The sequence below is a fragment of the Leucoraja erinacea genome, chromosome 31, assembly GCF_028641065.1.
Source record: "Leucoraja erinacea ecotype New England chromosome 31, Leri_hhj_1, whole genome shotgun sequence".
NCBI lineage: Eukaryota > Metazoa > Chordata > Chondrichthyes > Rajiformes > Rajidae > Leucoraja > Leucoraja erinaceus.
The window spans coordinates 5036049-5054158 of record NC_073407.1 but is presented as its reverse complement, the minus strand read 5'-3'; the positions used below and the strand labels follow the sequence as shown (position 1 = coordinate 5054158).

At 45.2% G+C, this 18110-nt stretch overlaps 1 protein-coding gene across 3 annotated transcripts in view; it reads left to right on the top strand.

The window, feature by feature from the left end:
• The window catches only part of ralgps1 (Ral GEF with PH domain and SH3 binding motif 1), a 679800-nt gene that overhangs the window by 1263 nt on the left and 660427 nt on the right, over positions 1 to 18110 (top strand). The window lies entirely within an intron of this gene.

Genomic DNA, 18110 nt, shown 5'->3' with positions numbered 1-18110 from the left:
TTTTCAAGCCCTTTCTCACACATAAGACACAGAGTGCTAGAGTAACTCGTCGGCATGTCAGGCAGCATCTCTGGGGAACATGTCTATGCGACGATTTGGGTTGGGATCCTTCTGCAGACAGTGATGTTTCAGAACAACTTTATTTCAACATGCGGTTTAATAATGTAAATATTTTAAACAGACATTTAGTACAACTGCTCCATGGATCCCAAATATCATAGATCTTTGGTGGTGCCAAGGCAGGGATTGTTGTTGTTAGTTTGATGTCAGGTGGAAATTGTACTACTGGGTTAGGTTCCAGTTTTAGTTTTAAAGACACAGCCTGGAAACCACCTAGTCCAGGCTGACCCATTCACACTAGTTCCATGTTATCCCACTTTCTCATGGGGAGAAGGCAGGAGAATGGGGATCGGAGGGAGAGATAGACCAGCCATGATTGAATGGCAGAGTAGACTTGATGGGCTGAATGGCCTAATTCTGCTCCTATCACGTATGATCTTATGATCTTACAAGGACTCTAAATGAGAATGGCACTTTATCTTGCATGGCCAGTTTAAGGTAACTATTGACAGCACTGCTTATAGGAAACATCTTGGGCCATTCTTTGGAAAGCGAGCCAACATGTCACACACGTGACCAGATGTCGTCACATAAAGTAATACATGAAAAACATTATAACGAGATTTATCTTATTCATTGCTATTTTCCTACCTACACAACTATAATGCGTGTCTGCTATTGATATGACCACTCATTTAAAAATTCAAGTTATGGAAAAAAACCCATTGTGTGTGATGTCACACACGTGACCCACCATATTTGACCTCTGACCCTAAACAAACATTGTCAGCAAAACGTATAAAATATTCACTTGATAAACTTCAAAAAAAAAAAAAAAAGTATTATATATACAGTACAAAACAATATACCTGTAATGCTTTCAGAATTTGAAGAGATGTATTCCACAATTTGTTTTTCATAGTTTGAGGCCACACACGTGACCACGAATGGCCCTTTTGTAAAGCACGCTGAATGAGACTAAAGATTATTGATCGGAAACCTTGACCATGTTTTGCATTGATGTTGAATTTGCAGCATTTTTTATTTTGCTTTAGTTTCAGTTTCTAGTTTTATTCAGTTTATTGTCAGGTGCACCAAGGTTCAAACCAAACATATACGATTATTAAGGGTTTGGACATGCTAGAGGCAGGAAACATGTTCCTGATGTTGGGGGGTGGGGGGGGTCCAGAATCAGGGGCCACAGTTTAAGAATAAGGAGTAAGCCATTTAAAACTGAGACGAGGAAACACTTTTTCTCACAGAGAGTGGTGACTCTGTGGAATTCTCTGCCTCAGAGGGCGGTGGAGGCGGGTTCTCTGGATGCTTTCAAGAGAGAGCTGGATAGGGCTCTTAAAAATAGCAGAGTCAGGGGATATGGGGAGAAGGCAGGAACGGGGTACTGATTGGGGATGATCAGCCATGATCACATTGAATGGCGGTGCTGGCTCGAAGGGCCAAATGGCCTGCCTCATGCACCTATTGTCTATTGTCTATGAGAAGCTTTTGTTGAGTGCTCACTAGTCAATGGAAATACTGTACACGACCACAAATTGAGTCATCCGCCGTGTACAGATGCTGATTTTATTTTTGTTTTTGTTTGTTGTTTTGGCTTCCGGTTTCAGAGCAGTCAGCGGAAGGACTGTACATGATTACAATCGAGCCATTTACAGTGTATAGAAACCTAGTAAGGGCTGTAGGAATAGAGGTTCTAAGAAGAGTGTGGAGAGATTGTAATATGTGATTGTAGATCTGCTTCTGTGGCCAGCACACAAATAGTCTGTGACATATAATAATCATATATAATCATACTGCATGGAAACTGGTCCTTTTGGCTCAACTCACCCATGATGACTAAGATGCCCCATCTAAGCTAGTCCCAACTGCATGCTCTTAGCCCACGTCCTTCTAAATATTGTTATTATACCCGTCTCGACTATTTTAACTGGCAGCTCATTCCATCATATATATTCACCACCCTCTCTGTGAAAATGATCTCCTCGGGTTCCTATTAAATCTTTCACCTCTCACCCTAAACCCATTCCCTTTAGTTCTTCATGAGAAAGATACATTAGAGATACAGCATGGAAACAGGCCCTTTGGCCCATCGAGTCCGTGCTGACCAGGAATCAGCCCATACACTAGAATTGTGGGGGAGTCCAGAACCAAGGGCCACAGTTTAAGAATAAGGAGTAAGCCATTTAGAACAGAGACGAGGAAATACTTTTACTCACAGAGAGTGGTGAGTCTGTGGAATTCTCTGCCTCAGAGGGCGGTGGAGGCAGGTTCTGTGGGTTTGGAAGTCCAAGGAGTCTTGACGGGTTGTTGAGGTCCATCGTATCGATGGTACAATCTGCTGCTACTGTGCATCAGAGGTGGAGTGAGTTAACAGGAAGGGCTGCCTATTAAGTGGACCACTGTGTCCTGAATGGTGTCGAGCATCTTCAATGTTGTTAAAGCCAAACTCATCCAGTCAAGTGGAAAAAGTTCTATCACACTCCTGACTCCAGCCTTGTAGATGGAGTCTTTTAGCAAACCATATCTGTTCATGGTCTCCTTTGCCCCATATTAATTTGCCTCCATCACTTTGTGTGCGTGCTAAATCTGTCTACCTTGTTCCCCATTGTTCATCTTCTCGTATAGAATTGAATCATAAACAAATCTGGACACGTACAGCTCTGCAGCGCATGTCATTGACAAGGACTGCAAGTAGCTGAGGCCCAGGTATTGATTGTTGCTGACTCCCATTATTTACAAACTGCAAACAATCCACTTATTACTATCACTTTGATTTGCGAGCGATCCCTAATCCATATTAGCACTGCTCCCAATCTCATGAACCCCAGTTCGTGACAGCTACACACTCCAGGGCATACGCAAATCTGATGATCGATCCTGGACCCAGCACATTGATGCGATCACAAAGACAGCTAACACATGCCTCTACTTCCTCAGAGGTTTGAGGAGACTTGGCATGTTGCCAAATACGCTATCAAACTTCGGCAGGTGTACGGTGGAGAATGCACTGACTAGTAGTTGCATCACAGCCTGGTTGGGAAATTTGAATGGGTGGCAAGGTGGCCCATGTCTGCAGAAGGGTCTCGACCCGAAACATCACCAATTCCTTCTCTCCAGAGGTGCTGCCTGTCCCGCTGAGTTATGCCAGCATTTTGTGTATCTTTGATTTAAACCAGCATCTGCAGTTCCTTCCTACACACATAGTGGCACAGGGGTGGAGTTATTGCCTTACAGCGCCAGAGTCCCGGGTTCGATCCTGACTACGGGTGCTGTCTGTATGGAGTTTGTACGTTCACCCCATGACCTGCGTGGCTTTTCTCCAGGACCTGCGGTTTCCTCCCACACTTCAAAGACGTACAGGTTTGTAGGTTAATTGGCTTGGTTTAATTGCAAATTATTCCTTGTGCGTGTAGGGTAGTGTTAGTGTGCGGGGAACGTTGGTCAGCGCGGCAGTGGACCGAAGGGCCTGTTTCCGCGCTGTATCTCTTAACTAAACTGTATATCTAAACAAAGGAGGCTGCAGAAGGTGGTGACATTGCCCAGCCTATCACGGGTACTGACTTCCCCAACATCAAGGGAATCTACAACAAACTGTTGCCTCCAGAAGGCAGCTAATCTGATCAAGGACCCACACCACCCTGGCCATGAACTCTTCATGCTGCTACCATCAAGGAGGTAGTACAGGAGTAATCCAGGTAACCACCAGATTCAAGAACAGCTTCTTCTCAGCAATCATCATGTTCTTGAACCAGCCGGCACAGCATAGAAACATAGAAAATAGGTGCAGGAGTAGGCCATTCGGCCCTTCAAGCCTGCACTGCCATTCAATATGATCATGGCTGATCATCCAACTCAGTATCCCGTACCTGCCTTCTCTCCATACCCCCTGACCCCCTTAGCCACAAGGGCCACATCTAACTCCCTTTTAAATATAGCCAAAAACTTGCCTCAACTACCTTCTGTGGCAGAGAATTCCAGAGATTCACCACTCTCTGTGTGAAAATTTTTTTTCTCATCTCGGTCCTAAAAGACTTCCCCCTTATCTTTAAACTGTGACCCCTTGTTCTGGACTTCCCCAACATCGGGAACAATCGACCATAATCCCAACACCCTGCTTCAGCAACAAACCACTGTGGACTACTATGGTAGTTCCACATAGTTTGATGTTTATACTACCATCGTCCTATTTATGTTCAAAAGTGATAGAAGCAGAATTAGGCCATTTGGTCCATCAAGTCTACTCCACCAATCAGTCATGGCTGATGTATCTTTCACTCTGAACCCCATTCTCATGCCTTCTCCCCATAACCCCTGACACCCGTACTAATCAAGAATCTATCTATCTCTGCCTCAAAAATATCCATTGGCCTCCACAGCCTTCTGTGGCAAAGAATCCCACAGATTCACCACGATCTGACTAAATAAATTCCTCCTCCTTCCTAAAGGAACATCCTTTAATTCTGAGGCTATAACCTCTAGTCCTAGACCCTCCCACTAGTGGAATCATCCTCTCCACATCCACTCTATATAAGCCTTTCACTATTCGGTAAGTTTCAATGAGATTCCTCCTCATCTTTCTAAACTCCAGCGAGTTGAGTTGGCATAACTGATAATTTGTTGTATATTTATTTGTTGTCATTGTATTTTGCAGCAGGTTACATTTTCATTGTTTCCATTTCATGTCCAGTGCATATAACAAACACAATCTCCTGAAGTCCCAATTTCAAATAGCTTCTGGAAATTCAAATGCAATACATGTATCAGTTCAACTGTATTAAAGTCATAGTCATTCATACAGACAGGCAACTCTACCGCTGTGCCACTGTGCAGCCTCAGGTGCTTAATAAATCTTGCCCTCTAACCTTAAACCTATGGTAGACAAAAATGCTGGAGAAACTCAGCGGGTGAGGCAGCATCTATGAATTGAAGGAAATAGGCTACGTTTCGGGCCGATTTTTGATTTTCCAGCATCTGCAATTACTTCTTAAACACCTTAAACCTAACTCTGGTTCTAGACTCCACTACCTTGGGTAAAAGACTGTAGATTCACCTGTGTAGGAAGGAACTGCAGATGCTGGTTTAAACAAAAGATAGACACAAAAAGCTGGAGTAATTCGGCGGGACAGGCAGCATCTCTGGAGCGAAGGAATGGGTGACGTTTCGGGTCAAGACCCTTCTTCAGACTCACTAGATTGTCTCTAATCTGTAGGATAGTGTAATTGTGCGCTGGTCGGTGCAGACATGATGGGCGAAGGGCCTGTTTCCACACTCTATCTCTAAAGTGTAAACCTTATTATTGTGGTGAGGTATCATATACATATTGTGGTGGAGTGTCAACCTTGTGTTTCTGCTCTCAAAGTCGCAGGAGTGGGAATTGAACCTGCGACCCTTTTGACAGGAGGCAAGAGTGCTCCCCGCTGTGCCACAGCTGACACTGAAGTGCTGCTTCAACTGCTCACCACCTTGTCTCTGCATATTTGCCCTTGTTACACAGTGAGGGCTGATTGTTTTGACAGTCTATTAATGCGAAAACGAGGGAGCAGACCTTGAGAGGGACTGGAGCATCTCGAAGTGTGTTGCTTCCATGCTCCCTAACGCAGATAAATGGATTGCTTTTGGCTTTCATCTCTTTTAACAAAGCCACGGATTTCTTGCTGGGCGCACCAAGACAGACTCCTGCCGCCCTTTGGTAGGGTTTGTTGGTGTGGATGTTCAGCGACTACAGTCAAGACCAACAGTTCATGAATAACGTACTCGCACCAGAGTTTCCAGCTCGCATTTGCAGCAATAATCCTTGGCCTTATCTAAAAAATGAAACACATCTTCTTCTTATCGAGTCCAAAGTGCTGGAGTGGACAAAAAATGCTGGAGAAACTCAGCGGGTGAGGCAAAGAAAGAGGCAGCATCTATGGAGAGAAGGAATAGGTGACGTTTCGGGTCGAGACCCTTCAGACTGATGTCGCGGGAAAAATAAAGGAAGAGGCGGAGACAGTAGGCTTTGTGGGAGAGCTGGGAAGGGGGAGGGGAAGTAGGGAAGGCTATCTAAAATTAGAGGTCAATTTTCATACCGCTGGGGTGTAAACTGTCTAAGCGAAATATGAGGTGCTGTTCCTCCAATTTGCGCTGGGCATCACTCTGACAATGGAGGAGGTGCAGGACAAAAAGGTCAGATTGGGAATGAGAGGGGGAGTTGAAATGCTGAGCAACTGGGAGATCAGGTTGCTTAGTACGAACTGAGTGGAGATGTTGGAAAAAGCGATCGCCGAGCCTGCGCTTGGTCTCACCGAAATAGAGAAGTTGACACCTGGAACAGCGGATGCAGTAGATGAGGTTGGAAAAGGTGCAGGTGAACCTCTGCCTCACCTGGAAAGACTGATTGGGTCCTTGAATGGAGTCGAGGGGGGAGGTAAAGTGAAAAGTGTAGCATTTCTAGCTTCAGGTTCCTGGGAGTCAACATCTCCGATGACCTCTCTTGGACCCACAATACCTCAACTCTGATCAAGAAGGCTCACCAGTGTCTCTTCTTCCTGAGGAGACTGAAGAAGGTCCATCTGTCTCCTCAGATCCTGGTGAACTTCTACCGCTGCACCATCGAGAGCATCCTTACCAACTGCATCACAGTACGTCTCCGACCGGAAGGCATTGCAGAGGGTGGTGAAAATTGCCCAACGCATCACTGGTTCCTCGCTCCCCTCCATTGAGTCTGTCCAAAGCAAGCGTTGTCTGCGGAGGGCGCTCAGCATCGCCAAGGACTGCTCTCACCCCCACCATGGACTGTTTACCCTCCTACCATCCGGGAGGCGCTACAGGTCTCTCCGTTGCCAAACCAGCAGGTCGAGGAACAGTTTCTTCCCGGCGGCTGTCACTCTACTCAACAACGTACCTCGGTGACTGCCAATCACCACCCCCCCCCCCCCACGGACACTTATTATTTATTCAAATAATTTGCTATGTCGCCCTTCCAGGGAGATGCTAAATGCATTTCGTTGTCTCTGTACTGTACACTGACAATGACAATTAAAATTGAATCTGAATCTGATTTCCTGCGGTTGCAGGGGAAAGTACCTGGGAAAGGGGTGGTTCGGGTGGGATGGGACGAATTGACCAGGGAGTTACGGAGGGAATGGTGTCTGCGGAAAGCAGAAAGGGGAGGAGATGGGAAGATGTGGCCTGTTGGATCCGTTTGGAGGTGGTGAGAATGTCGGAGGGTTATATGTTGTATGCGACGACTGATAGGGTGGAAGGTGTGGACAAGGGGGCTCTGTCCTTACGAGTAGGGGGATGGGGAGTAAGGGCGGAGGTGCAGGACATAGAGGAGACCCTAGTGAGAGCCTCATCCATAATAGAAATGGGGAACCCCCGTTCCCTAAAGAATGAGGACATCTCCAATTCCCTGGTATGCTGCCTAACCCGCTGGAGTAACTCAGCGGGTTGGGCAGTATCTCTGCAGGACATGGATAGGTGATTTTTTTGGGGTCGGGACCCTTCTGATTTACGGGAGTGGGGGGTGGGGTGGGGGCAGAGAAAGCTGGAAAAGGGAGGTGGGACGGGACACGGCCTAGCAAGTGATAGGTGGATATTGGTAAGGTGGGTCTGATTGGCCTAGTGCCACATATCAGCTGCCAGACTCTGTCATGTGTAAACATACAGATCATGCCTTCTACATTCTTATACAAATTGTTTAAATACATGAAAGCCAAGTCAGTGGATATTTTTAAGGCAGAGATAGACAAATTCTTGATTAGAACGGGTGTCATGGGTTATGGGGGGAAGGCAGCAAAATGGGATTCGGGGACGGAGGTCAGCCATGATTGAATGGCGCAGTAGACTCGATGGGCCGAATGGCCTAATTCTACTCCTATAAACTTGTGAACTATGATACACAATTGCTGGAGCATCTATGGAGCGAAGGAAATGGGTGACGTTTCAGTCTGAAGAAAGGTCTCGACCGGAAATGTCATCTATTCCTTCGCTCCATAGATGCTGCCTCGCCCATCTGAGTTTCTCCAGCAATTTTGTCCAGCTTGTGTACTATGACGATCACCAACAGGCCCAGAACCGATCCCGCTGTGACATGTGACAATAAAACATTCTTGACCTGACTCTCTGGGGAAAAAAAATAATTCTGATGGAGTTTTATCTGTGGACTATCAAATGCACTGTCAACTCTGAAGGAACTGCCTGTGGAACCTCAGCTGCCATCTCTCAGTGTCTTTATGAGACTGAATGGTGTACCTTGTATTATTTATGAATTACAGCAGATGTGTATCCTAATTTATTGCAATGAAACAAGGATGCTTTTAGGAGTGCTTGTGTTCTGATAAGGAGTTTTAGACATTTATCTCCTCTCCTCTCCTCTCCTCTCCTCTCCTCTCCTCTCCTCTCCTCTCCTCTCCTCTCCTCTCCTCCCCTCCCTCTCTCCTCTCCTCTCCTCTCCCCTCTCCCTCCGTTCTTCTCCTGATACCACTCAGCTGGCCATCTTAACAACTGCTTGGAATAAGAAGGACTAATTGGTGCTAATGGTTTGATTAACACCTGGATGTAATAAGAAGAGCCTGATGGCAAATAATAAAAATACAATCTGCTGATGGTTAAAATTTTGAATTGGAAATAAAATGTTGGCAATATTCAGGTCGGGAAACACTGAAAACATTTTGTGTTGAAGACCCTTCATCAAAATTAGGGGGTAAATAAAATATTTGTGTAACGTTTGAGGAGGGATGGCCAGAGTCTGACTGGGCGGGGCCTGTGTTGCCATGGGGATAAGCTGTGGGTAACGAGGTCTGGTCGACAGGTTAACGAGGTCAGTTCTTGTGGGGAATTTGCCAGAATCTCGCTGGAGTTGTGAAGAAAATGTGGGCCTTGCATTTTGTCATGTGCCTTTTATTGCCTCTGAATGTTACTTGGCAACAGTGAGGCACTGTGAAGGGAAGGAAGGAATGAAAAGTGACAGCTAACTTCTGTACAGCAAGTTCCCAAAACACCACTGTCCAAGGAGTAAGTTAATAGACTGCCGTAAATATGTTGAGAGCACTTGATTTAGCGGGTTAGACACAAAAAACTGGAGTAACTCGGTGGGTCAGGCAGCATCTCTGGAGAAAAGGAATAGGTGACGTTCTCTGTTCTGCTTTGCCCCCATGTTGCCATCGATTTAACAGAGGAAAGTACAGAACAGGCCCTTCGGCCCACAATGAGTTGGAGCTTGCAGTGTCTGAAGAAGGGCCTCGACCCAAAACGTCACCTGTTCCTTTTCTCCAGGATCTGACCTGCTGGGTTACTCCAGCTTTTTGAGTCCATCTTCGGTTGAAACCAGCATCTGCAGTACCTTCTTGCACGCTGCTTGGTGGGTTGTTTAATTGACTTTGAGCTCTGGTGTCATTAAGCTGGAAAGGGTGTGGGGAAAGATTTGAAGATGTTGCCAGGACTCGAAGGCCTTAGGCTGTGGGCCGAGGAGCTTTTTCGTTCAGGTTCGTGACCCAAATCACGGAACTACCTGAATTTGTAACATATTGTGTAAAAATATTATATAAATCATACCTGAAACTCGTCAAGAACAAAACCTGCACATTTTGTTTAAATATGACTAAAACTTCCAATTTTCCGAGTAGTAATTGTCCAATCAATGCACGTTTGACATTGAGGTCGGACGCAAATTGATCAAAACCCAGCGCTTTGTTTTATGGTCGCTAGGCAGCGAGGACTCTGGGATCATGGCTGCCTCCTCTTTACATCAACAGCAATAACAAGGTTTCCGAGGATAAAGGTAATGCTAACCTTGCTGATCATTTTGTTTTTCAATTAATTTATCTTTATAAAGTTATGATGTGAACTGTTAAATATAAATGATAAATAACAAATTTAGGGTTAGGGTGGACGCGCTGCGGGCCACACATACGGAGCCCACAGCCGGTCCCAAAGCAGCTCCAGCTCCAGCCATGGGCATCTCTGGAAGGGTGGCGAGCTAGGGTTAGTATAGGGTTAGGCATTTTCCTCTCAGTGGAAGATGCCTTAGCCTTCCTCCAGCCTGGTACTGCCCCAGTCTCCACTCTGCACACTGGCAGTCAGTGGGGTTCAGTAAACGGGGGAACCCAGAATAACTGCTCTCACACTTTAATTAGGCTGGTTCAGGAGTCGGACCTCTGCAGCAATCTCATTCAAAAAACACACTCACAATTATATTCATTATTGTTTTTATATCATATTATACATAATTATATATGATTACAGTTTTTTAAATTTTTAAATTTTTAATTCAATTTCAATTTTATTTTTAATATGTTGTATTATTTATTTATTATTTATTTTTATTATTTTTTTTGTGATTTTTTTTTATGATACTGCCTGTAAGGGAAATTCATTTCGTTGTCTCAAATTGAGACAATGACAATAAATTTGAATACAAAAGAATACAATACAATTACAGTTATATTCCCAAGATATAGAGATATATGGAGATATATAGAGGGAAATGGAGATCGAGAGAATTAGAGAGAGATGGTATAATATATAGTTTAAATAGACTGCAACACGGAAATAGGCTCCCCCATGGTGTAATTTCGGGATTGGACACTAGACGGCGCTTACTTTTTTGATCTCATTTTCTAATTGGTTTAATTAATTAATGTGCAACTTTTGGCACTGCCGAGTTATGACATCTTTCTCAATTATATTTTATCTAAATCTGTGCAAAATGTCATGTAGTTCCGAGACATTGGTCACTAAAGTTGATTTCTAGACACATTTTTAATGCTCGGCCCACAACCTTCCTGAGCTACAGGGAGAGTTTGGGCAGGCAAGGACTTTATTCCTCTGAGGAGTGATCTGATAGAGGTGTATAAAATCAAGAGGGGAATAGATAGAGTGAATACAAGGTGTTTTATCCAGGGTAGGGGAATCGAGAACCAGAGGATATGGGTGAATGGAACGTGCTACCAGAGGAGGTAGTTGAGGCTGGTACTGAAACAGCATTTAAAAGAGACTTGGACAAGTACATGGGTAGGAATGGCTTGGAGGGAGATGGGCAAATGGGACTAGCTTTGATGGAGTATCTTTGCTGGCATAGACAAGTTGGGCCGAAGGGCCTTTTTCTGTGCTGTATGATTCTGAATGCTGGAACAGGATTGAAGGGCTGAATGGCGTATACCTGCTTCTAAGACAGCACCAAAACTTGGTCAGAATTTCCCCTTCATTCGGCAGTTCTTTCACCTGCTTCAGAATATTTGGGAAAATCTTTGAGAACCAGAGGACATCGGTTTAAGGTGAGGGGTGAAAGATAAAATGGGAACCTGAGGAACGCGCTGCCGGAGGAGGTAGATGAGGGAGGCACGATCACAATGTTTAAAAAAACATTTGGACAGGTGCATGGATAGGACAGGTTTTGAGGGATATGGGCCAAATGCAGGCAGGTGGGACTAGGATGCATGACGCATGTTAGTCAGTGTGGGCAAGTTGAGCCCAAGGGCCTATTTCCATGTTCGATGACTTGGTGACTATGTTTAGGTGCAAAAATAATGTTCTTGTCGGTAGATTCTGTAAAAAAAGTTAATCAATTCTGTTTTTTGTCAAACATAACTTGGCACAAGGCCAGATGCAGATGGGATGTTGCCAGCTTTTCAGTAGGTGTTCAGAAATCAATAGCTGCTCTCATTCCTGTGAAGGTAAAAAAAACATTGCACTAAATCAGTGTGAACGGAACTAGCCTCTGCTGGCTGAACGTGTCATTTTCTTTTGCTGGCAAGGCAGTGTGTTGAAGAATGATAATTAAAAAAGCTTTGAGGAATAAAAGAAAAGCAGAGCCTTTAACTTTATTGCATCAGCTGTGACATCTATTTTTGGAAGAGGAACATGACAGGCTATTTGTGAAAAGTCATTCTGATGAATGATAGAAAGGACAACATTAATTTTACAATTCCATAAATTAAAGATTTGTATCTTAAATCTATAAGATTCAATTTTAAATCTTTAATCTAAAATGGTGACAAATTGGACAAGGCAGCATTGAATGTCCCAGTCGATTATAGTTTTGATAGTGTCTCATTTTTATGGCTGGTTTTATTTTGTGGAACCGTGGTTCGATCCTGACCTCGGATGCTGTCTGTGTGGAGTTTGCATGTTTGCATGGAGTGTGGAGTTTGCATGTGCATTTTGCTCTGCATCTTGTTTGTGCACAGTGAATGGACGATGAAAATTCCCAATTGGTTAACAAAAGTAAAAATCTAACGTTATCTGTCTAACACCAGATAACAGTAGTCATTCGCAATCCAGTAAAGCTATATTTTGAATATTACTTCAAGTGCTGGCACTGTAGATTTTATCTGTTGACGGTTCACTTTGCTGTTGACTAGCCTAGGGGGATATTAGATGTCTGGGTAAATCAATGAGCGCAGTAATATTATGGCTGAAATGAGGTTTGTGGAACAGTCAATAATGGGAATGGGTTGTAGTGTAGTTTAGTTTGGAGATACAGTGCGGCAACAGGCCCTTCGGCCCACCGGGTCCGCGCCGTCCAGTGATTCTCACACACGAATACTATCCCACACACCCCCTGGGACAATTTTACATTCGTACCAAGCTAATTAACGTACACAAACCTGTACATCTTTGGAGCGTGGAAGGAAACCAAAGATCTCTGGGAAAACCAACATGGTCGACCGGTGCGCCACCGTGCCGCCCTATTCAATGGGTCAGCAGAAATGTTTCTATTCCATGTCAGTAGTGAAACGGGAACTCCAAATTTCCAACTTGATTCCCAGCTTGCTGAGTGATGAATAACACTGATCACATCACACCCTCCGTGTCACATTGATTAGCTCTGACGTGACCTTCTCAAACACTTTCAGATTGGTATTTTCCTCCAAGTATCAGCAAAGGATTGTTCTTTTGACTTCCGTGAACCGACTGATTGATTTGTTGACCTATGGGATTGTTCGGAGGTATAAATCGGTTTACTGGCAAATGCAAGCAGTAAGCTGCGGAAACATAGCTCTCCGGATGTTATCTGCAGATGCAACCTAGACATGGAGACACGAGGAACTGCAGAAGTTGTTTTACAACAGAAAAAAAAGACGCAACGTGCTGGAGTAACCCAGCGGGTCAGGCAGCATCTCTGGAGGACATGGATAGGTGACATTTCTGGTCGAGATCCTTCTCCAGACTGATTGTCGTAAGGGAGAGAAAGATGGAGGAGAGGTGGGGGCAGGAAAAAGACTGGTGAGTGATAGGTGGATAGACACAACGCTGTAGCAACTCAGTGCGACAGGTAGCGTCTCTGGAGATACAGAATGGGTGATGTTTCGGGTCGAGACCCTTCTTCAGACTACAGGTCAGTTGGAGAGGGGTGGTGCTTGATTGATAGATGGCTGGGCAAAAGGGTGTCAGAAATGGAGAGGAGGAGTGAACTATAAAGCAAGTGGATATAGTTGGAAGGGGGTGGGATAGTGTCAGAAAAGAGTGTGCGTCAGGGTAGATGTATCAGCCATTTGGTTTAAAGTTTTCACACATCACAAGCTGGCTTCACAGTCTGTTCAACCACAAGGTGTGGAATTCTTCTCTTGTTGGATGCTTTGACTATGTGAAGTGAACTTATTTTCTTGCGACACAGAAGTAGGCCATTTAGCCCATCGAGCCCATGTTGGCCTCCACTGATCTTATTTGTCTGTGCTCCTACAACTTCCTCTCTCTCTCTCTCACACACACACATGCCCACTACCCCCCCTTTGATTCTTTTAACCATTCACCCACACAAGGGGTACTTTAACAGTAGCCAATTAAACTTGGAAAGTGATTAGTTTGTGTGTGGAAACGGGAGCAACCTGATGTGGTCACGGAGGAAGCAAACAGCACACATAATCAGGATCAAACCCCAGGCCCTGTGAGATGGAAGGCAGTAACACGAACTGCTGTGAACACCATGTTTTTTTTTTGATTAAGAAGCAACTGCAGATGCTGGAAAATTGAAGATAGACAACAATGCTGGAGAAACTCAGCGGATGAGGCAGCATCTATGGTGTGAAGGAAATAAGCGACGTTTCGGGTCGAGACCCTTCCTCAGAATTTTAGACGACTTTTTTTGAAGTCGTCTAAGTTTTTGAGTGAATCTTAAATACACATAGATACACATAGATATAGTATGGAAACATGTCCTTCTGCCCACTGAGTTCACGCTGACTAACAATTGTTCTATCACGCTAGTTCTTTATTATTCCACTTTCTCATCCACTCCCTGCACACTAGGGGCAATTTTACAGAGGCCGATTAACCTGCAAACCCGCACATCATTGAGATGTGGGAGGGGACCGGAGAACGGGGAGGAAACCCACACTGTCAAAGTGGAGAACATGCAAACTCCACACAGACAGCATCCGAGGTCAGGATCGAACCAGGGTCTCTAGCGCTGTGACTCGCAAGAGGGGAAAGGCGGATCTTGTACTTCCAACCCGAGTCGACTGACTGACTGACCAAGCCCAGGAGCATCTGACGCAGGTGCTGCAAGTTTATAATGGATGGTGTAGAACTGCCAAGCTCGAGGGACACAAACCCACTCCAAGACGTTGCACACACACAGCTGGAGCACTTGGTTACCAGGTGGAATGATTGCTCATTCCTCAAAGGGGAGTAATGATTGATGGGATTAATAGCAATTAGTGATCAGATGAGTAAACTGTGGGGCCCATGCATACATTTCATTAGCTAATTGCTTTGCTGGTTAGGAAAGCATTGACTGTGCAGCGAGTGGAGCTGCTGCCTCACAGGGCCAGTGACCCGAGTTTAACATGCAAACGAGGAACTGCAGGTGCTGGTTAATACACGGAAGGGCACAAAGTGCTGGAGTAACTCAGCAAGGCAGGCAGCACCTCAGAAAAGCATGGATAGGTACGGTTTTGGTTCGGGACCTGAAACGTCATCCAAGCATGTTCTCCAAACATGCGGCCTTACCTGCTGAGTTTCTCCAGCACTTTGTGTCTACCCAAGTTTAAACCCGACCTTTAGTCCGTGTGGAGTTTGCACATTCTCCCTTTGTCCCTCTGGGTTTCCTCTGGTGTTCCAGTTTCTTTCCAGGTCCCAAGGATGGTGTTCCAGTTTCTTTCCAGGTCCCAAGGGAGGAAACTGCAGCACCCAGAGAAAACCCACCAGGATCACGTACAAAGTCCGTGCAGACAGAGAAAACCCACCAGGATCACGTACAAAGTCCGTGCAGACCGCACCCGTAGTCAGGATCAAACCCAGGTCTCTGGTGCTGTGAGGCAGCCACTCTACCGCTGCGTTACTGTGCTGCCGTTAATGTAATAACACTCCATAAATGCTGCCTCACCCGCTGAGATTCTCCAGCATTTTTGTCTACATTAAATTAATCTGATCGTTTACAGTATGTACGGGGCAAGTTTGTTTTTTTAAACAGGCTGGCGAATACCAGGAATGTATTGCCAAGGGTTGGTGGTGGAAGCAGATACGATGGTAGAGTTTAAAAGACTTTTGGATTGGCACATGGATATCCAGGGAATGAAGGGATATGGATTATGTGCAGGCAGAGAAGTGGCCGGCATCCTGTTCACCACAGACATTGTGGGCCGAAGGGCATGTTCTTGTAGTGTAGTGTTCCATGTTCTAATGAGCACAGTAATACATTGTTCTATCATGGCAGGTTGAGCCTTTTTATGTAGAGATTGCCCCACTCCAGTATCTTCCTAGTCCCTATGAGGTGCTCAACTGGTATCCTGAGGTCTGGAGCTCAGGGGGGTTGGGGGAGGGGGGTTTAATTATTGGTTAGAACATGATGCCAAGTGAAACTAATCTCCGCTAACTGCACGTGATCCATATCAATCCATTCCCTGCATATTCCATGTGCCTATCCAAACGCCTCTTAAGTGCCACAATTATTTCTGCCCCCACCACCACCACCACCACCCCATGCAGCATGTTCCAGGCACCCACCACCATCTGTGTATTTCGATTTTTAAAAATTGCCCCGCTCATCTCCTTTCAACTTTGCCCCTCTCACCTTAAAGCTACGCCCTATAGTATTTGAATGTTATTCCATCCTGGGTCAAGAGGTTCTGACTGTCTACTCTTATCTATGCTTCTCATAACAGCGTACAACTGGATTAAGGACTGATCTGGGTGGTTAATGTTTGGAGGGAGATTGTTGTAATGCCTCTATGGGGAAAACTCCTGAGCAGCGAGATTGGCTAAATGCTAAATGGAGGTGTGACTGGGGTATTGGCGTTCTTTGAATGAGTCCGGTGCTACTGCGGATAGTAGACACACAATGCTGGAGTAACTCAGCGGGTCAGGCAGCATCTCTCGAGGAAAGGAATCTGTAGTCTGAAACTGGGTCTTGAACAGAAACGTCACCTATCCCTTTCCTCCAGAGATGATGCTGTCTGCCCCGCTGAGCTACTCCAGCCTTTTGTGTCCATCTTTGGTGTAAGCCAGCATCTGCAGTTCCTTCCCGCACGAGACTGGGGTTGGAGGCTGGTTGGAGCTGGGGCGATGCCTGCTATTTTTAGCCGGTATTTTCTGATTGCATCGAACGTTATACATAATGTATGCTTCAGTGTTGACAACATCACTGTTGGTGCGATGGTTGCTATGGCAACCAACAAACTGCTTCTGACACCCAACCAAATGACTTCACACATAGGAAGCATATGTAAACGTTGCTCAAACCAGTTGGTTGCAAAACAATATATTTATTTTCAGAGGTTACATAAAAAAGCTGGAGAAACTCAGCGGGTGCAGCAGCATCTATGGAGCGAAGGAAATAGGCGACGTTTTGGGCCGAAACCGAAGGGTTTCGGCCCAAAACGTCGCCTATTTCCTTCGCTCCATAGATGCTGCTGCACCCGCTGAGTTTCTCCAGCTTTTTTGTGTAACCTTCGATCTCCAGCATCTGCAGTTCCCTCTTAAACACTATTTATTTTCAGATGCAGGCTTATTCCTTTTTGGGTATTTAAATATATTTTAATTAAAAATTGACGTTGAACATCAAAATGCTATATAGAGACAATTGTTCTTGGTGACAGACACAAAATGCTGGTGTGACTCGGGTCTGGCATCATGTCTGGAGAATAGGAATAGGTGACGTTTCGGGTTGGAGCTAAATTCATAAGTGAAAAGAGCAGAATTGGGCCATTCGACCCATCAAGTCTACTCCGCCATTCAATCATGGCTGATTTATCTCTCCCTCCTAAGCCTATTTTCCTGCCTTCTCCCCATAACCCCTGACACCCGTACTAATCAAGAATCTATCGATTTCTGCCTTAAAAATATCCATTGACGTGGCCTCCATGGCCTTCTGTGACAATGAATTCCACAGATTCACCAACCTCGGATGAAAGAAATTCGTCCTCATCCCCTTCCAAAAGGTGCATCCTCTAATTTTGAGGCTCTGATCTCTGATCCTACTCTCCCACCAGCGGGAACTCTTTTTCAGACCCGAAACGCCACCTAATCCTTTTCTTCAAAGAAAAAGTTACTCCAGCATTTTGTGTCTATCTTTGGTATAAACCAGCATCTGCAGTTCCTTCCTAGATGATTGTTCTTGGAGCTTGGATTCTCAGTAACCATAAGGCTTGCATAAAATGCAGTTTAGTATGAAGATTGCTAATGAATACTAGACCAAGTGCAGACCCGTTGGGTCTGTTCCCCCAACGTGCGGTTGTGGGGGGGGTGAGGCGGCATGCAGCGTCACACACGCTAACTATCACCCCCCCCCCCCCCCCCGCACTCACGCTAATTACCCCCCTTGATATTATATTAATATTATTAATTTGCTCCTTTTACCCCATAACCACCCTATCCCCTGATGCATAGCCCCCAACTTGCAGTCACATCTAGAGAAGGGGGGGGGGTTAGAGTGTGAGGGCAGAGAGAGAAGGACCGACCGGCCCTTGCTCCTCACGTCCAGCGTCTCCAGCATTTTTGTGTACCTTCGATTTTCCAGCATCTGCAGTTCCTTCTTGAACTCTATAGTCCCTTCTTGCATAAACCTCTTTGTGCATTAGAAACCTTGGACGAAGAAATGAGGAACTGCAATT